Source organism: Coptis chinensis, chromosome 1, assembly GCF_015680905.1.
Source record: "Coptis chinensis isolate HL-2020 chromosome 1, ASM1568090v1, whole genome shotgun sequence".
Lineage (NCBI taxonomy): Eukaryota > Viridiplantae > Streptophyta > Magnoliopsida > Ranunculales > Ranunculaceae > Coptis > Coptis chinensis.
The window spans coordinates 20,962,050-20,983,705 of record NC_141456.1 but is presented as its reverse complement, the minus strand read 5'-3'; the positions used below and the strand labels follow the sequence as shown (position 1 = coordinate 20,983,705).

General features: G+C 36.0%; 1 long non-coding RNA gene and 1 pseudogene across 2 annotated transcripts; both read right to left on the bottom strand.

The window, feature by feature from the left end:
• Nucleotides 1-114: 114 nt before the first annotated feature.
• LOC147522824 (uncharacterized) lies at nucleotides 115-7,339 on the bottom strand (annotated as a pseudogene). The gene is made up of 4 exons (XR_015214839.1): nucleotides 6,592-7,339; nucleotides 6,315-6,511; nucleotides 712-786; nucleotides 115-624 (listed from the first exon to the last, which is right to left on the bottom strand). The product of XR_015214839.1 is annotated as an uncharacterized LOC147522824 (transcript).
• A 6,316-nt stretch (nucleotides 7,340-13,655) lies between these two features.
• LOC147522823 (uncharacterized) lies at nucleotides 13,656-14,032 on the bottom strand. The gene is made up of 2 exons (XR_015195640.1): nucleotides 13,811-14,032; nucleotides 13,656-13,717 (listed from the first exon to the last, which is right to left on the bottom strand). It is a non-coding gene; the product is annotated as an uncharacterized LOC147522823 (long non-coding RNA).
• Nucleotides 14,033-21,656: the final 7,624 nt, after the last annotated feature.

Below are 21,656 nucleotides of genomic sequence, written 5' to 3'. Positions count from 1 at the left end.
ATGATACTCTAAATAAAAACCACTGCAGATCAATTAGAGCAAGCTTATGGCGATCAAAATATGTCAACATAACAGGTTGGGGAAAAAATGAGAAGAAAAGGGTCATGCTAAAACTAACTTCAACAGGGATTGTCTATTTGCTGAAACTACTCAATAGTGTCAGGAGGGTGCATTATCAACAAGTACTTTACCAACATACCAACTATTGTTTCAAATAAACCCTCCCCTGTTTCAAGTATTGAATATAGATTACGAACCACCCTCATCAGCAGGGGCATGGCCGCCTTGAGCAGATCCATGATTGTTAAAAGCATTTCCACGAGGACCCCTACCACCCCTGCCCCTTGTGTTATAGTAGTTCTTTGGATAATAACCCCCGGGCTGGTCATAATGTTGATTGCGACCATTCTGGTAGCCACCACCTCTGCTGCCTCGCCCACCACCACGTCCATTAGGATAACCCCTTCGACCACCGCCACCACCACGATACCCTCCTCTCTGGTTATGGTAGTCCCTTCTCTGACCATATTGATGATCCTTTGTCTCCATGTTCTGTTCCTCTCCATCAACCTCTGGTTTGTGATCAGAAATAATTTCCACAGCATTTGCCATTTCTGACTCGTCCTGGAGAAGCCACAAATTTCCAATATTTCCATCAGAAAACAAAGCAATACAAAATAGCTTGTTCTACTAGAGAAACTAAAATATGACCTTTGAGAGTTCCTCGACAGGAATAGATTGCTCAGCACCAGCTTCCTGCCCTTCAAAATTTTCAGTTTCTTCATCCTGCTACAGAGCATCCACCATTTAAAAAAAATGAATTCCTTACATCAACCCAGAAAAACTCATATCAAGATTTCGGTTCGTTTAGGGATTCTTTAAGTCTGTGGTATCATTCAACAATATTCAGTATCAGCCTGTAGTAGGATGATATAAAAGGGTTTTATAGATACGAATCCTCTTCTGTAATGTCATGAAACCATATGAGGAGGTGATACATCAAGTAGCTCTATCACTAACTTCCATGGATTGGCATTGGCACAGACAGAGATATCTGAAGAAGAACCAGTGAGAGACGACACAATTGAGCGCACCAAGAGTCAAGACAAATAAGTGTGCCAAGACTCAAATGAATCACTTACGAAAAGAAGGTTGATTACGAAAGCGACAAAACTTGACGCGGGACACCTTGTGAAGCACTAAAATAAGTCAGATTCTACATCCGACACCAGCAATAGAAAGGAAAAGATACAAAAAAAAAGTATCCCCGGAAGGGCACCATATTTGGAAATAAACCAAGCTAGATGACTTGTGCAATTTTGATGCTGCACAGTATTTTTTGGGCGGCTATGAATATACTATTTTTGTTTATACTTGTCCTGTGCAAAGTAGATGGACAAATACTTCAGAACCGTCCATCTCTCTCCAATCCTCAAATCTACCAGTGGTCACTCAGGATTTATGCCAATGGATATTGTATTAAGATAAACAAAGGCAACTAGATGAATTTTTTTTTCCACAAGAATTATTTTATGAAAAGTATTGGTGTACGATGGATAAGAGTTGGCCCCATACAACTTTTTTTTTTTTTTATCTCTAAAAGTTATATATCATTCCTAATAAAAAATGCTACAATAAAGATAACTAGCACTTAGCAAGGAATTAACAGACGCTAACTACATTCCCACATGATTCTCAAATACAAAAATTACTAAATTAGTTTATCCCAATTGCAAATGAAATTAAGAATTCTGAACTCCCTAAAAATGAAGACGTTCCTTGACCAATCGACCATCACACAAACAACCCCTTGCAAGATACTAAGGTGGGAAAATGGTTCCCAACCAACCTTCTATATAAAAACACCATACATATTACAGAATAATAGAATTCCAATTGGTCATGAAAGGAAGGTATTCTCCTAAAACCCAAGATTTCAGAAGCCTACACATACATGTATTTTGTTGATTCCAGCATCTAGTTGTTGAACATTCCTCTCTTGTGCTTAAACACCCTCTTCCATCTGTCCTTCCAACATGCCAAAATTATAACCCTAGGCATATGCTTCATCAGCCACTTTGCTTTAGCTGGTGTGCATGAAAGTTTCTCTCCAGTGCGTCCAAAATGGTATATGGTCAAACCCACGGCATATTAGAGGATGAACTTTCTTTTTAATTATTTTATTTTTAACTAACAAGTAATCAACATCTTCTGAATTTCACAGAAAGAGCAAAGATTGTGTATAGTCACCTCTCCAATTAACATATACAACAGTTAGGACTCTTTAGGAAGGCCACCCAACAAAAGCAGGCTACTCTCAGGTGTTGAGTTCCACCATTCATAAATGAAAATCAGCAATTATCTCATGTTCTTGAAGGACCTCTATGGCATATTGCTTCGTGAATGTTCACACAAGGGTTTCATGGTGCTATACAACCAATCTCTATTATCACACTCCCCAAAGCTAGTTCCCTCAACATAGAGTGCAATATACTCAACTTGCCAATCATTCCGCCCTTCCTCAACAAGATGACATTTTCACCTGCATGTGGTACAAAAAGAGTGCACTCTTATTCAGAGCCGCCCTCCTTTATTCATGGTATTATACCTTCAATGGTTTTGTCAACCACCAAGACACTTTCTTCAAAGATTTCTTGATCAGCGCCTGGTTTATACTTAATATTCCCTTTGCAAAATCAGGTCAGCGCCCCGCACCCCCCCCAAAAATGTCGACCAAGTGGTCTTTGGATTCTCCCATCACCTCCCAAACATTGAAAACACAACCTCAAAAGTCAAAACCACCCGAGTACGACATAAAGGATACAAATACAAGATTAATAAACTCATTAACCCATATACACAAAACAATAAAAGCCAGATATATAGAAATTATTTTCTTTTCCAGAATCTAAACTTGATTAAAATGGCAAAAACAAAGTACAATTCTCCATGTCAATGCACAAGGTGAATGAGATAACTGTGGAGCTTGTAATGACATTTGATCCAAATATTACGAAAATTGACAAAGAAGTGTGCAGTCCTCTTCCCCACTTCAATTAGAAATATTATCAAAGTGTGTGCACTAGCATCCTTTTTTTTTTTTATCGGTAAAGTATAATTTTATTAATATAACTAAAAATAGATACATAAGGATGAGATATCCTCCATTACATACGCATAGAAAAAGAAAAGAAAAGATAAAAACATAAAGTGGTAAGTCCCTTAGCCCGACCATCTCATTATGGACTCCCATCTAAACACAAACGCCTCAAAAGGTATGTCTCGTGTCTCAATATGCACCTTCGCTGGGCAGTTAAATCATTGAGTATTCGCCGAGTAACCGGTAAGTACTCTCTGCTTAACCGACCCGACTAACAATTTAATCCCCGATCACAATCGGGCTCAAAAACTCGGCCAATTAGCCGATGAATACGTGCCGATTAGCCGATGAATTGTATTCACTATTTCAATGTTATACACTTTAATCATATTTATTTTAGTTGATTGAGTGTTTTGATTGTTTATTTATTGATTAATTTTTTTTTTTTGACAAGTGATCTTTATTAAGAGGGTTGTGCATAGCATAGAAGATACAAAAGAAAACAAAAACGTAAAACAGTGAGTGAGAACCTCACTTGTTTACACGTAAAAACAAAACAAACTAACTACCCTCCAAAGACCCCAGCATCACTCTACTGTTAAGACATGTGACCAATCTAAAACAAGGTCTTTGAACCTGTAATTCCTTCTTTGATATGTAGTGGACATCCAATGCCACAGTAACCCTTTAACCTCTAGCACAGTACTCCGAACTGCTAACACTTTACCCCTGAACATATGATTGTTTCTTGTTTTCCATAGCACGCAAATAGTAGCATACAGTAAAAGACGTCATATCTTGTCCCTAAAGCATCCGTATCTTTTCCTAGGTCATAGTGATAGAAAATCTTGTAACGACTCAACTTGAGCAAAAAATGGAAAAGCTATTACCCTTGGTTGTGTCAACTCTGCCCACACCCCTAAAGCAAAAGAGCAGTGTAGGAAAAGATGATCAATATCCCTATCAAAAGTGTCACACATTGTACATATGTTGGTATTTTATTATGTTGTTATTTATTGATTGATTAGGTTCTTAATTGGCTCCATTATGTTGTAATTTCAATGTTAAATATATTTAACAAGTATTGTACAGAAATATAGTGTTATGAAAAATCACCCGATTAATGCTGATTAATTAATCCCTGACTGATTACACCTACTCGCTCTTCAAACGAGTAGCGAGCAAGTAGCGATTTAACTGCACAACACCTTCGACTAGAAACATAAAAGAGCTTTGATGGCCAACACAACTTTCTCCAAATGCGTTGTTGCTCTCTCAAAGTGTCTTTGATTTCTCTCCAGCCAAATCCCCCACAGAATTGCAAAAAGCAACGTGCTCCAAAGTCGCCTTCCCTTCTCAGAGTGGACTCACAAGTCCCATGAGGCTAATAACATCGTCGCCGAAACCGGATAAACCCAAGAAATCCCCAACTCTAGAATAAAATGACACCAAACTCACCATGAAAAGGGGAAAAACAAAAGAATATGATTCAGACTCCCCCATCCCTAAAACACAATGGACAAAAGTTGACAAGGACTTCTTTGACACGTCTTTTTCTGAGATTGTCAATAGTCAAGATTTTACCAAGAGATGCACACCAGACAAAAAAGATAACTTTAAAAGGCAACTTTTGATGGAACTTTAGAATCCCAGATAATATGACTATGAAATTTAGGAAGGGCAATAAGATCATGACGGGGAATTAGTTAGCGAAACTTGAAGTAAAAAGATCTAGAAGAAAATCTCCCTTTCTTGTTAATAGACCAAAGCCTCTTATCTTTGTCCGGTCTCACAAAAAGAATAGAGTCTAACACCATCGTGAGAGCAACCACACTCACTATATCTCTGTCAGAGAGAGCAATATGAATACCCAAGTCCCAAACAATAAAACCATTGTGTTCCCTCATGAATAATCGAACTAGCAGATTCCTTCAGTCAGAAACGACATATAATCTAGGGAAAACATGTGACAGAGGCCTCTTGTCTAGCCATATATCCTCCCAAAAGCGGATGCTATAACTTTTGCCTAAAGCAAATCTAATATGTTTGTAGAACGCCTCTCCCACTCTCTGAACGCCTTTCCAAATACCACAGCTGTAAGATATGGGCATTTGACCACTCTCCTACCCCAAACCATATTCTCCAAACCTAGACACAATCACCTTCCTCCAAAGGCTCTCTCTTTCCTCCCCGAACCTCCAAATCCATTTATCTAGCAAAAGCAAAATTAAACTCTCGTAAAATAATACCTAAACCACCTTCCTGTCTAGAAAGACACACCTTCTCCCAACTAACCAAATGAAACCTATGCCTCTCCTCACTGTCATCCCAAAGAAAATTTCTAATTATTGCCTCCAATTTAGTGGCAACACTCTTCGGCATGTAGAAAAGGGACATAATACACAGGAAATATTATCTCTTATCCACAATAATCATGTTCAAAAATAGTGCACATCAGGTGAAGAACATGTTATGTGCTTCAAACTGCAACTACCCACTCACAATGGAAAAAGTAGATAAAACCCCAAAAACACATACCATATACTATGCAAAACGTGCCAGCATACTACAACGTGGTAACAAGGTGGCCAATGGATGATGGCCAACAACAAGACAATAGCTGACAATGTAGTCAGGGTCAACTTACAAGATAGTTGTATAATCAAGGTGCAAGGAAAACCCCAGACACCAAAGAACTATAATGCCTAAGGGGAGAGACTAAAAAAAACAGCACGCACACGCCTGAGTGAGGTAAGTTCTAATATAGGACACAGTAATTTAACCAGCATAAAAAACATCTTATTGAACCAAGAGTAAGTGTCTTTCCAAAAAGAAAATTAGTCCAAGCTAAGAGAATTGCTAAGACTCCATAGATCAAAATGTACAGGTATTAGATATAAATGGCATGGCTTGGAAACGTTTGGTCACTACGGTTATAAAACAGCAATGAAGAACCTAAGTATTTGCCCTTTTAGTTTGAAAAATATGAAACATTTGTAGAAAAGGAATATAAGTTTGCAGCAATCCAGTGCAAAAGTAAAATACGGCACAGTAAGATTTCAATAACGATTGCCCTAAGTATCAGGGAATGGCTGCACTCTTACAATTAAGAGTACCTAACTTGATGTTATACAGAGTATATAAAGTTAAAATCAAACAAACCTAACCAATAAGATGCATTGTTATAACAATTAAAAGAAGCAATGAAAATTACCTTCTGCTCATATTGCGCAAAATCACTTTCAGTCTGCACCGTAACTTCTGATGACACAGAAGATCCTTGCACAGCCACATTCGAAGGAGCATACTTCCCCGCGGCAGCAGCAACTTCAACAGCAGCTTTCATTTCAGGACTAGTAGTAAAATAATCCGACGCCAATATCTTCTCAAGTCTCTCTCTCAATCCCTTATCTACAAACAACTCAAAAAAGAATCAATCTTTACACTAAAAAAACATCAAAACAACAAAAAAAGAGTTAAATTTTTCTTACAAGTAATCTCCCCGGCATCATCAATAGCCTTGTCAGAATTCTCTAACCACAACTTAGCATGCTCCACACAACTCCTCAATGCATTCTTATGCGAAAGACTAGAATTAACCGGTCTCGAAACAACAAGCCCACCCAACAAAGAAATGATATCTAAATCTTTCTCCCCAAGTAACAACCCATCATCATCAGTAACATAATCATAAGTCAAACAACAACCACGTTCATGAGTTCTAGTCAACATAGTAGAAGTAAAATCACTTTGTTGTTTCACATCAAATAAACAACTAAAGTAAAGTAACTTCAAAAGATCTTCTACCTTCTTCTCCACCACGTCATCATCTTGTTTTTCTTCCTTGGGCTTGTTGTTCAAAAAGACTTCTTCTTGAACAACAGTGTACAGGGGCTGACGTAGTTTTTCATACTCATCTATTAAAGTGAGTATGGAAGGCTTAGTTTTTAAGACTTCTTCTTGATCTTTGTTAATCGGTTTGCCTTGTGAAGAAGCTTCTTCGATTTGGAGTATCTTGTTGTACTTTTTTTCAGTGCTCTTAATCTTTTGTTCATGAAACTCATCACTGGTCCATCTGTTGTAGTAGTGCTGACGTCATAGTTGGCTTGTGGTGGTGATGTTGTCATTGTGCACCTGCCCCCAGTGGAGAGAAGGTGGAGGGGTTTTTGGAGGAGAAAAGAGGAAGCGGCTGTGAGTGGGGGTTTTTCAGGGGAAAGAGTAGGGTCCTCGTTTTTAAGGATTAGAACAAGTGATGGGGAAATTAATGGGTTTTACTGGATTTGAGTCTTTTGAGATGATGAAGCCCAAGCCAAGCCCATTTCAAGCCCTCTAGATTTTAACATACTTGTTTTACGGTTGGATTTGAAACAAACTGAATATCATTGTTTGGTACATTCATCCAAGGACCAAAATATCGATATCAGTGAATATATCGGTGTACTCAAAAACCGATATATATAGGATATATCCATTTTTTTGTGTGACCAGTCCAAACTCCAAACTATTTAAAATATCGGAAATATTGGATATATAATATCATAAATATATTGGAAATATCGGATTTATATTAAAAAATAGTCAAAAAGTCAAACGATATATGTCGTATATATCAATTATATCGACAATATAAAGTTTTATATCGGAACTTCCGATATATATCGGAAAAAAAAAGGTTCGATATTCGGTGGATATATGTTGGAAATATCAATATCGGTGTACCAAAAAAAACGATATATATTGGTGATATATCGTATATATCGGCGATATTTTGGTCCTTGCATTCATCTTTAACTTTGTTTGTTTACAATATATAATATATATATATATATATATATATATATATATATATATATATATATATATATATTGTCATCTTCCAGTGTTTAAGTTTGCAATTTTATCTAACGGTCTATAAATAATTTTTAAGTTTGACAAGGCTAGAAATATTGGATTGAGCTAATTTTTGTAGAGATATAATCCATGAAGAGTAGATTATATCTACAAAAATCATATACTAATTCATTGTTGAAATGCACTTTTTGATAGGATGTACAATAAGGATGTCCGCATTAGGATGTCACCCTAGCCAAACCGATATATATATATATATATATATATATGGGGGGCCACCTTGACACTCAATTGACAGTTTATCTTGACAACTCGTCCGTCCGTTTGATCACAACCCATCCAACGTCCAAGAACTATTCCTTATCAAACAAAAGAATTGAGGTGGGTATAATGGTCATTTTGATTTTCTATTCATAAAAAAAAAAACCCAACAAAACACCCTGAGACTTCTTATTCCTCTCTCTTCCTCACTCACTCTCTGAGAAACCCCCGCGGTTTTCTTCACAAAAGATCACCCGACTATTCAATTGGAGCCTATTATCTTTCTTTTTTCACAAAAAATCACTATACTATTTTTTGGAATTAGCCATCTCTGTAAACCAAGGTAAGTTAATCTTATTTTATCGTTCTTTTGGTTTTCGATTTGTAAGAAGTTAATATTCTTTGCTTTGATATTGTCCTTTTTGAACTTAAGTGCTTTCTTTTTCGAATTAGAATTCTTAGTTGTTTGTTCTTGAAGAATTGCTCTATAGCCCTCTTTTTATACCATAATCGTTTTTTTGCTAATTAGAATAGGCGTTAAAATTGTCAATTTAATATATGGGAGTCATTAATATCTATTTTATGTCATTTGATATTTTCTCTGTTTCTTTTTTTTGCTAGAAATGGAAGAAAATGTTAGAGCTTTTGTTGGTATGAAATTTAATAGTGTTGATGAAGCAAAGACTTACTACGAGAGAGTTTGGTAAGCGGGGAGGGGATTTGAGATTAGGTGTTCGGACTACGGATAAAAACAAACGGGTGTGGAATTGCCTTCTAGTTGTCTATTGGTTTGCTCACGAGGGTCCATAACAAGAAAGAAGAAATTGAAGGTGTAGCTTCGAAGTAATTTCGACTATTAGATGTGGTTGCCAAGCTAGAATCGAGTTACAAAAGAAAACTTGAAGATATATATGATGTGAGTTTGGCTGAAAATCGCCATAGCCATGGTTTCGATCACTCCATCAAAGAGACAATATATGAAAGGTAACAAAAATATGCCCGGCTCGCAAAGAGTTTGTGAGAGGTTTTTCATGACAACGGTATACACGTAGGGAAAGTGGCGGGCGTTTTCCATGGGGATGAGATTGGGTTTGGAGAAAGCATTGTTGGAACCACCATTATGGTTTGACGAGAAAAATGCCTAAAGATAATGATGCAACAGCCGTGCTTCACTATTTTAGGCGTAAGAGTGCTGAAAATCCTCGGTTCTACTATGCCGTTCAATTAGATACAAAAGGTGTAGTAGTAAATTTCTTTTGGGTTGATGGAAGGTCCCGTGTGTCCAATATGAGTACTTTGGGGATGTCGTATCTTTTGATACAACATATAGAACTAATGTTTACGGTATGCCGTTTGCCCTTTTTTCGAGTCAACCACCACATGCGATCCATTCAGTTTGGTTGTGCCACGCTACTTGATGAAACGAAAGAGACATTTGTGTGGTTGTTTTGGACATGGCTTGCAGCTATGGGTGGTCGATCCACCAACTTCAATACTTTACCGCACCAAGATTTAGCGATGATCGCAAAGGCGGTTAGAAGAGTTTTCCCTACTATTCGACATCGATTTTGTCTTTGGCACATTATCTGAAATTTTCGAGAAGTTGTCATTTGTCTACCATAGGCTCGATGCTTTGTGTTGAGCTTACATATATTATTTGGAAGTCATATAGGATTGTTGATTTTGAAAGCGGTGGTCACTTTCTCATCGTTGAAGTATAACTTGATTGAAAATACTTGGTTGACGAAAATATATAAAAACCGTGCGTCTTGGGTTCCAAATTATCACAATGACATTTTTTTGATATGCATCGGTAGGCGAAGTGAATCAATGAATTCTCATTATGATCAATTAGTTAGTTCGACGACTACACTTATGGAATTTGTCCATGGTAATGAGAGGTCTTTGGAATCGATAGCCAGGAATGAAAGGGAATCTGATTACCGTACCGAACATACTTCTCGCATTGTGGCTAAGGATGCTTTCCTCCTTAAGCATGCAGGTAAAGTTTATACCATTAGTGCTTTCAATAAATTCAAGAAACATTTAGAAAAGGCTAAGATGAAGTATAGAATTGTTGGAGAAGAGATAGACATACATGGAACAGGAATTTATACGGTGAAGACAAGAGACATTAAGCAAACTTCAATTTGGAAAGTGACTTTTAATAGAGAAACTTTGGAGGGTGACTGTGAATGTAAGAATTTTCAGTTCGAAGGATTACTTTGTGCTCACATTTTAAAGCTTTTTCAGCGTTATGACATCGAAGAGATTCCAGATCATTTTATTTTGAAACGGTGGGCCTTAAAAGGCAAACACATACTGAGCGGTGTTTGATGGTGGACTAGTGGTCGGTCATGAAGACCATGAGCCATTAAGAGTTGCCCATTGTATCAAGGTTGCTACTCAATTGGCTTATGATGCATCAACTAGTGTTGAGACATATGCATATTTTATTCAGAAGATGAGTGAAATGTCTATTGGAGTTTGAGCTCAAGGAAACTATCAACAAAGCGGATGCAATGAATAATGAAGCACCTCCAGTTGAAGAGCCTATAGTTGATACCTCACGTAATTTATTTAGTTTGTTTTTAATCTTTGCAATGATAAAAATCCTATTTGATTTTAACTCTTAAATCTTCTTTTCAGCTCTTGGTTTTCAATCCCAACATTTCTCAAACGAAGGGGAGGAAGAAGAAAACGGAGAGAATGAAAGGCCCCAGGGAGGAAGCCTTAGAGAATCCAGGAAGAATGTGTAAATCTTGTAATAAGATTGCTAAGCACGACTCCAGAAATTGTCCAGAAAAATTAAAAAACAAGAGTGTGGAATGACATGCTTGTTGAGTGTGGAAGGACCGTTGGTTATGTTCTTACTGTCTTGTTTTTTAATAGATTATTTTATAATCCATTAAAAGTCATTTGTTTTTAAACCGTCATTTGTTATTAGGAGAAATGTCTTTGTTTCATCAAACTTATATTAGTAAAATTGTTGTCCTAATTGTATGAGCTATGAACAATTGGACTATGAACAATGAGTGTTCATAGTCCATATCTTGTACTTATGAACAATCAATGTTCATAGTCATGAGCTATGAACATTCTTTGTTTTTATCACAATTGGACTATGAACAGTGATTGTTCATAGTCCATACTGTACTATGAACAATCAATGTTCATAGTCATGAGCTATGAACATGTATGTTATCACAATCAATGTTTTCTATGGTGAAAAATAGGAAAATGTATGTTATCTTGTTGGACTATGAACATTCAGTGTTTATACTCCTAGTGGACTATGAACATTGAATGTTCATACTCTTGTTAGACTATGAACATTCAGTGTTCATAGTCGATGCAATACAGTTTGCCAATGAAGTCAATGAAGTTGGCATATGATGTGTATGTCAATGAAGTTGGCATACGTCAATGAACTGGAAAAGCGGGTAACAAAGTCGGAAAGACATGGACGTGCCCATATTTGATTGGAAATGTCAAAATAAGCATAACCCACAGTTTTGTTGTGGGCGCCACCCTCTCTTATTTGGGGTATGAACAATCACTGTTCATACCCCAATATGAGCTATGAACACTCATTGTTCATATGAACATTCATTGTTCATACATATTTGGGGTATGAACAATCAATGTTCATACCTCACTATATAAGTCGGTACAACAACACTATATAATGAGAGAAAGTTTATATACGATAATGTATAAGTTGTGCGTGTGGAAGACTACCAAAATGGTTAGATCTAATCTCGACACCGATCTAAAATAAATTAGATGATCTAATCTCAACCGTTTACCAAAACAAAAATAAAGATGATATTATTATCGGGAAAAATCACTCCTCTCACCGCAAAACAAGGGGGTATCTCAAATTAACCATTCTTTGTTCATACCACAGTCATGAGCTATGAAATTTTTGTTCATATCATTAATTGAACTATGAACGGTGAGTGTTCATAGTCCATACCGCATGCGTATTATAAACAATCAATGTTCATAGTCATGAGCTATGAATATTCTTTGTGCATACTACAATTGGACTATGAACAATGATTGTTCATAAATGCGTCTATAATAAGGACTATGAACATTCATTGTTCATAGCTATGTTCATAGCTTCATAGCTATAGACAATGAGTGTTCATAGCTACCAAACTATGAACAATCATCGCTTCATAGTCGATTGTGATATGAACAAAGAATGTTCATAGCCCATAATATGATTAACTCTTAATATCACTGTTCATAGTCCAATTGTGGTAACTCTTAATATGATTAACTCAAAACCAAAACTGAAAACTTTAATACAAACTACCAGCCTTTATATAGGCTTAAATACCCTAATTTCCACAAAACTCAAAATTTTCCAAAAATAGAAAGTTTTGGGATAACCATATATTAAGAAACTACTAATCAAAATAGAATTAACCCAATTGACCAAATCGAAAACGGAATCTCCTATCAAAAGATATAGCAAAAACAAAATTTCCTAAAACGGCAAAACATGATTTTTGAAGGCCTAAATGATGGATTTAGGGACCGAGAGGGTGGTGCCCACAACAAAGCTGTGGGTTATGCTTATTTTGACATTTCCAATCAAATATGGGCACGTCCATGTCTTTCCGACTTTGTTACCCGCTTTTCCAGTTCATTGACGTATGTCAACTTCATTGACATACACATCATATGCCAACTTCATTGACATCATTGGCAAATCAGATTGCATCAACTATGAACACTGAATGTTCATAGTCTAACAAGAGTATGAACATTCAATGTTCATAGTCCACTAGGAGTATGAACACTGAATGTTCATAGTCCAACAAGAGTATGAACATTAAGTGTTCATTGTTGATTTTGCGATTTCTTCATTGGGTTCATAAACAATGGGAATTGGTGGCACTTCGTTACATTTTCTTTTTCGGGTTTGGGTGCTTAATCCTCCTCGTGTTCGTGGAGGCATGTTTAAAATGACGGTCCTTCCACACTGTAAGCTCCCAAAAAACTGGATAGTCAATTTAAAATTCAAACAATTCAAAAAAATAAAAATAAACACCCAAAAAAAAAAAAAAAAAAGAAAAGAACCCAACCCAACGGTCCTTCCACACTCGACAAGCATGTCATTCCACACTCTTATTTTTCCTTTTGTTCTTATTTTGTTAGGAGAAGGGTACTATGACGAACGAACATCCAAGCAAACTGTTGATATATTACAAAGAAGAGGAAAGGCTTTGGACTCTCAAGTCGATTTCCTTAAGGCTATAATGTTGGACCTTAAAAATAAGGCTTTTTTTTTTGCGCCATTTCAGTTTGAAATTGAAATACACGCCGTCCTTCTTCATAACTGCTACCAAATGCTGTTCGAGAGATGGCATCTCATGTTACGCTCTCTAGGCCAGGCCAGACATCAACTTCACACGATTCCTTGGAGGTCAACTTCTGCCATTTACTAACCAAGTCGCTACAACTTGCATAAAATGCCGGTACCATCAACTAGAATCAACACAAAACAATAAAACTTGTTACTGGCTACTTAGTTAAACTTTTAGATGTTGGTATGTGTGGACACATCAATTAATAGTATACCTTCAACTTTTCTTGATGAAATGCTGGAGTGATGATCCTTCTATGCATGACCCATTTTACACCTTCATAGCTTACAACTCCTTCTGCTAACAGTTTACCCAATGGATTTGATTTCATCTTTCCAAAGTGACCAAACTTGTTAGAGAGAATATCCCTTATCATCTCTGGATCCATGATGTTCAACCTTGGATTTGGTCCATGCCAACTTAAGTTTAGTTTACCCGCAATTAGAAGCGGATTATCGAAAAAGTTCTGTGTTGTTCACATTCTCACTAGTCACCGGCGTGCCTATCTTCCCCATGCATCCGTCCTTGATGATGATAAAAGTTTTTCTTCTCATTGATAGTTCCATGGCTTCACAAAAGAGTATGAAAAACCAAAACTTGTGTTTCTTCTAATTCATTCCTTGCAAGGACATCCGTGCGTCTGAAATATATTTCTAGACCCTACTTTATGCAACAATCGTATACCATGATTATGTAAAAGCTGTCCAAGAAAAAATTAGTGAAGACAAGCATGAATACCATAGTCTTCAACCGTGTGATAAAAAAGAAAGGAAGAAGGCGGGAATAATACGATGGGAAAGTTCCATAGGCCTTGATCTTGCTTCAATCACCATGCCCACCATTTCTTTGAGATTCCCATAAAATATCTTGTAAGGAGGACCATTGATGCCTTGCTCCCTGAAGTACTTCTCCATTCTCTTGGGCTTCACCCATACCCAGTAAAATGTTCTCAAAGCCCATGAAATTGCAAAAACAGAAGAAACTGCGAGCAGAGCAAGCAAAACAGCTCCCATATCTCACTTTGCTCTATCTTATAGTGTCTGGGCTATAGGCGTACGCCCCTAAACCCAAATAGGCGCCCGCCCTCTTATAGTGCCTGGGATATAGGCGCATGCTGACAATATTGCACCAACTCATTTTTTGAATGATATGAACAAAGAATGTTTATAGCTCATGACTATGAACAATCATTGTTCATAGTCCAATTGTGATATGAACAAAGAATGTTCATTGCTCATGACTATGAACATAAATTGTTCATTGCTCATGACTATGAACATTGATTGTTCATAGTATAGTATGGACTATACTATGAACAATTTATGTTCATAGTATAGTATGGACTATGAACAATCACTGTTCATAGTCCAATTGTGATAAAAACAAAGAATGTTCATAGTTCATGACTATGAACATTGATTGTTCATAGTACAGTATGGACTATGAACACTCATTGTTCATAGTCCAATTGTTCATAGCTCATACAATTGGGACAACAATTTTACTAATATACTGAAAGGAAATAACTAAACCAGAGAAAGAACTTTTACAATTGGGACATCTTCTAGTTTCTTCTCACGAAAAAGAGTATGGACAAACATGTTCAATGAACGATTATTACGCACCAATTTAATTTGTAGATATTTTAACTTTTGAACTCACTACATAACATGGAAAACTCTGAGCACAAACCGAAAAATAATTATAGTCTACAAACCATATCAGTATCATGGGCAAGATCAACATTTGAATTCAGTTCCACACCAAATGATTTGGATGCGTTCCTTGACAAGGAATTCGTAAAAGGTTCTTAATTTTTCCTTGTGAAATATTTTCCGGAATTGCTAGGTTTTAGACTCCCACCAAATCTTGACATACCACATCCGCCTGTCCAAATTCAGCTACCTAAGCAACAATGTACATCCTCAAAAACCGAAATTTCTCAAAATTGTGTCTACCCGTTCGGATCGATGTTTCAAAATTGGGAAGTCCCATTTCTTCCACAGCTACAAGGAAATTCCTCACATTCTCAAAATCTTGATATCTGGATAAAGCCGCCCTCCATCGGGAACAACAATCGAATCACTTTCGGACTTTCTACAACCTAGGATCACCGCCTCATACCATTTTTCTAGTATCAATTATCCGACATAAAAAAAAAAAAAAAAAAATCATTGGTGTAAGCTCCCAAAAAATTGGATAGTTTTATAATTCTTACAATTAGAAAAAAAAACACCCAAAAAATAGTATAGTGATTTTTTGTGAAAAAGAAAGATAATAGGCTCCAATTGAATAGTCGGGTGATCTTTTGTGAAGAAAAAAAACCGGCGGGGTTTCTCTCAGAGAGTGAGTGAGGAAGAGAGAGGAAGAAGAAGTCTCGGGTGTTTTGTTGGGTTTTGTTGAAGAGAGAAGAAAGAAGTCTCAGGGTGTTTTGTTGGGTTTTTGGTTTTTTTTATGAATAGAAAATCAAAATGACCATTATACCCACCCTGAATTTTTTGTTTGATAAGGAATAGTTCTTGGGCGTTGGATGGGTTGTGATCAAACGGACGGACGAAATCAAGATAAACTCATCAATTGAGCATCAAGGTAGCCCCCATATATATATATATATATATATATATATATATATATATATATATATATATATATATATATATATATCTGGTTTTGGCTAGGATGACATTCTTATCGTTACTTCCTTATCGTGACATCCTACTGTTTACGTTCTTAAACCCGGCCCACGATCTCAACAAAACACAAAATAGAAATTACGAAGGGTTTTTTCTCTCTCCTCCTCTCCTATTTCTCTCTCCAGCACCGAAATCGAATTCTCCATTGCAGCTCCTCCAAAATCGAAGGCTATGTCTCAGTTATAGCTTCTGTTGCCAAACTAGAATCCCTGAGAGACTGGGGGGCTCCTTAATTTTACCGTGTCAAGTGACAGCCATTTCTATTTACGTATACAGGTCAGTGAATGGCGCATGTGAATTTATTGTGTGTTCAGTAGTCTAAATTACTATGTTGTTCAATAAAACTGTTAATACTTGCGCCATAAGAAAAAAAAAATTATACTCAATAAATTCTACAATATAATTGATATGGAAGAATTTAAGAGTAACAGAGAAGAAATGCGGGGCAGTGGTGGAATGGGCATCAAAGAATACTAATTTGAACTTCAGTGGTTTAGCCATTAGGCGATAGCGGAATGTGTTGATTAACAAGAAACAGCTTGTTGTTTCTCAATCGTATATAAAAATTATCAATTAGTAGTGAGCATTGTTTATTGTATCAAGCTTATTATTATAACAGTATGAAAAGTGTCAAAATGAGATTTTTCTGATTATTAGTAGTGGGCTACTATGACTTGATAGTTATGCTGCCATGAACTATCTTATATTTTTCTATACGGGCCGTTTTCTATATACAATATACTTTTCTATGTTATCCCATTGTTCTTTACCATATAGCCTTGTCCACATCCTGTATATATACACTATTAACACTCATTTTGTTTGTTTGTCAAGATGGAAATGAAGCAGCACTATAATGTCAATTTTGTCGTTGTCTGTATTCTGTGTTTTTTAACTTCAAGATTGCCGTGTCTAATATTTGAAGAAGCTATTTCTGTGGTGATTCTGGTTCCTTTTTGTATAATGAGTTGTTATTAAAACTAAGTTACATTGACACGGATAGGTGCGTCCGTATTCAACACGGATATGAAGTGTCTGACATGGCGAAATTCCAAAAATTGAGTTATATCACATACAATATGACACGTAAATACGTATCCGGCACGGATTATTTTTGAAATATGGTGTGTCCATGTTATATAGGATTAAAATAGTGAGTTACTTTCATACAGCCATTCAAATAACAAAATTTAGAAAAGATTAACAATTTTTATAGGAGACCTGTGGCTCACCCGTTGTTTTTTCTTATTCTGCTTATTTGGTACAAGTGCTGATTTGTGAGAGCTTCTTTACTTCCTACTAATATATTTCTATATCTTATATTGCTTGTCTAAGTCAAACGTATGGAAAGAAAGAAGAAGGATACCATGTCCACATTGTGTGATCTGTGGAGGTAGCGGGAGAGTGGACTGCCGATACTGTCAAGGCAAAGGTCAGCTCTGTTTTTTTTCCTGCACAATCACAAGGCTCGCAGCAGTTCAGCTAGCCTCGGACGACTTTGAAGATTTTAGTTTTGAAGATTGCAATTCGACAGTTGCAGCTTTGAAGATTGTAGTTTGAGACTTTGAGTTATTTGTTTTACGTGTTGATGTCACCTTAGTGCTGCAAGAGCTTTTGTACACTAAAATAGATGGTATAATATCAGCTCTTCTCGAATGTTATAGAGGCTTTTCCTTTTTGCCTTTTTTTGTGACAATAATTATGTAACGAAACTCAATGACATGTTTCTCTTGTAGACTTAAACAACAATGAGCTGGTAGTGTATGAGATTTTGATCGGTTTTGTGGTTAGGATGTTATTTTAAAGTTCTTTTTTTTCAAGTTATTTCTTGGCGGGTTCATACTTTAAAATTTTGGTTCTGCTGCAGTTAGATAAAATATGCTTGGGTATTCATTAGTGCTTTTCTGGTGCTTCATTGACATTAAGTAGCAACATCCTTTTGTTTTTTAAGCTGATGTGGTGAAAAAATAGTAGCTCTAACTCTACAGTGGTTCTAACTTCTGAGTAGGTAGCCAGCTCGAGACTTTGTGTAAACATAGTTGACGAGGAGATTCAATAAAAACTCTCCTTTATCCATGGATTTGGTTAGACTGAACGAAACAGAACGCATGCTTGATGAGAGGGCTCCAGCCTCCAGTGATCCACAGCGTGCATGAACCATAAGATCAATAGAATGACATCGTTTTGTCTCCTTTTCTTGATCTTCTGCAGCACTTTTTCTGTTTTATCCTAGAATTACATTTTCTCCTATAAAATATAATTAAGTTTTACTTATTATTATGTGCGTAGTGATGGCCAAGGATAATCTCAGACGCCACGGAAGACCTGACTTGTCAAAGAAATATAATCATTAAATCACGAAGTCCAGTTCATCCCCATTCTTCGACAAGTTCATTCAAAGTTGTTTTGGGTCATCACAAAATAATACATAAACTTTCAGAGACATGCTGAAATTGCAAAAACTATATTCCTTCAGTGATTACAGTTCAGTATCAAATATGCAGGCCTAGAGGTAACAAACTCTCCCCATAAATCTGAGTATATTACATTAGTCCAAAACCCTATTTGATAACTGGATTTCATCCAACTTTTTAAGCTACGAAGATGTAGACTTAATGGTATACCACACCTCCTAGAACTCAGGTTAGAACCCAACCATCGACCATATGTCTTCACCTGTGAGTCATAAATATGAAAACTATTGTGTGCTTCAGACTTGTGACGCCAAAATAGATCCCATGGTCACGAACACTAGACACAATCCCAAAGTGGAAGATGCTTTTAATTTGTTTCAGTCCAGTGAGATATGATATCAAACTAGACGAGCTCTTGACACAATCTGCAGACTTGATGATTCACTCAGATTGTCACAGGTTCCAAGTTTCACAATGATAGTAACTCAGCAACCTTTGTCGAGACCATCATCACTTTCAATCCAAATATGACTTTCAATCCAAAACAAGCTAGCGAGTCTCATTGCTATCGTTCATGGGACAGCTCAAGCTACTACATTTCTCATTCCATTAGAATCTTGTAGTAAAAACATATGCCACCAGATCAACAGACATCAGTGGCACGGAATTAAACCAGCAAGTGACCACAATAAAGTTTGACTGGAAATATGAAGTTATCAGTTTTCTTTGTTCCTACTCATGAAGTTTGACTATAATAACCAGATTGTTTATTTGTACCTCTTACAAAGAGCAAGTCCAAGTTATTTATTTGTACCTCTTACAAAGAGCAAGTCCAAGTCCTGCACCATCATTAATCCGATTTGGTCCGCTACCAGATTGTGCAAATTTAGTAAAAAGATGTGGAATATCCTGTGGACTGATTCCGCAGCCAGAATCTTTAACCTGCAAATAAAAAACATGTGACAATGTAAATTAACGTGCAACATAAAAAGAAACGAAACGTCTCAGCAATTGCCGTTTCACCATGTTTATGAACATTAACTCCTGTAACATGTCTATCAGAAACACTTCATAGTATATTTGAAGTTCAAATTAGTATTCTTTGATGCCCATTCCACCACTGCCCCGCCCTTCTTCTCTGTTACTCTTAAATTCTTCCATATCAATTATATTGTAGAATTTATTGAGTATAATTTTTTCTTTCTTTTCTTGTATGGCGCAAGTATTAACAGTTTTATTGAACAACATAGTAATTTAGACTACTGAACACACAATAAATTCACATGCGCCATTCAATCGACCAGATAATAAATAGAAATGGCTGTCACTTGACACGGTAAAATTCAGGAGCCCCCCAGTCTCTCAGGGATTCTGGTTTGGCAACAGAAGCTATAACTGAGACATAGCCTTCGATTTTGGAGGAGCTGCAATGGAGAATTCGATTTTGGAGAATTGATTTGGTCTTGGAGAGAAATAGGAGGAGGAGAGAGAAGAAACCCTTCGTAATTTCTATTTTGTGTTTTGTTGAGATCGTGGGCCGGGTTTAAGGACGTGAACAGTAGGATGTCACGATAAGGATGTAACGATAAGAATGTCATCCTAGCCAAACATATATATATATATATATATATATATATATATATATATATATATATATATATATATATATATATATATATATATATATATATATATTATTTTTTTACTTCAGGTTAATATATTCTCCCTATTTATTATTGTGGGTCCAAATTTAAGATTTGTGTGTAAACTTTTATTCTATATATAGTGCACAATGCTCGTATTTTTTGCTCGAATGGTGGTCCATTATATGGGCCTTCAAACCCGATTGTCAAGCAGCCGCTCCAGTTTTATTTGACTTATCTTTAAGGAGGTTTGCACAAAAAAAAGAAGACATATCGAAAGGGTTTAGGGTTTAGAATTTAGGTTTAGGTTTAGGTTTTGAATTTGGGTTTGGTGGTGAGTGAGAAAGTATTGGGATATTTAAAGGTGAAGTGGTCTAATTTGACAGTGACTAATTCAACCACCCCTAATTTGGGTTTTTGAAGTATCACTAAAAGTATGCTTCCGACTCAAATCTTGATGAGATGGTTGTAATTGATCTTGTTATAAAGATTTATTAAAGCTCTCATTTTTCCTCTTTTGAGATGAGAAAATATGTGTGCGTGAATCTTTTCCCAACTAAAATAGGTTGACATAATTGAGAATAAATGTAGAATCAACGTAATGATTCGATCTCGTTATTATCCGTGAAAGTTAAAACTACATATAACACATTCCACTGTAATTTCAGATTTCCTCTTTGGCAACTATTAGTAGTAAAAACAACAAAAAAAAATGAAATGTAGAATTCTTTCATTCGGTCGTTCAATAGAGTTTGGTAAATTATGAGGTTGAGTAAAAAAGTGAGAAAAAAAAAAATAGAACCAAACTCATCATGCTTAATTAAACTATTGGGCAAGCATACACAAATAAAAAAAAAAAAAAAAAAAAAAAAAAAAATAGAACAAGTCAAACAAAAAATATGTTCTCACTACTAATTAAAATTTTAACTATAAAGTGTTTTCAAAATTATCTCTAGCACCAACATCTCTCTTTTGTGCTAGAGATTGGGTTGGTGCTAGAGATTGAAGATAAAAAATTATCTTCAAAATAATATTCAAAAATTATCTTCGTAATTATCTCCAACACCAAATCTTTAATCTTCAATATTTAATCTCCATCACTACATCAACAACTAACACGCTATCCAATATACTTCAAAATTATGACTACAAAGTGTTAACTACTAATAGTTGTTTATTAGGTGGAAAAATACAACTCTATTTAATTTGTTTTTTTTTCTAGCAAACCTCCACAGCTTCTCACAATTATTTAACAAAAAAGAGATTCACATGTTGTTGAAAATTTAACAAAAAAAAGGTTCACATGTTAG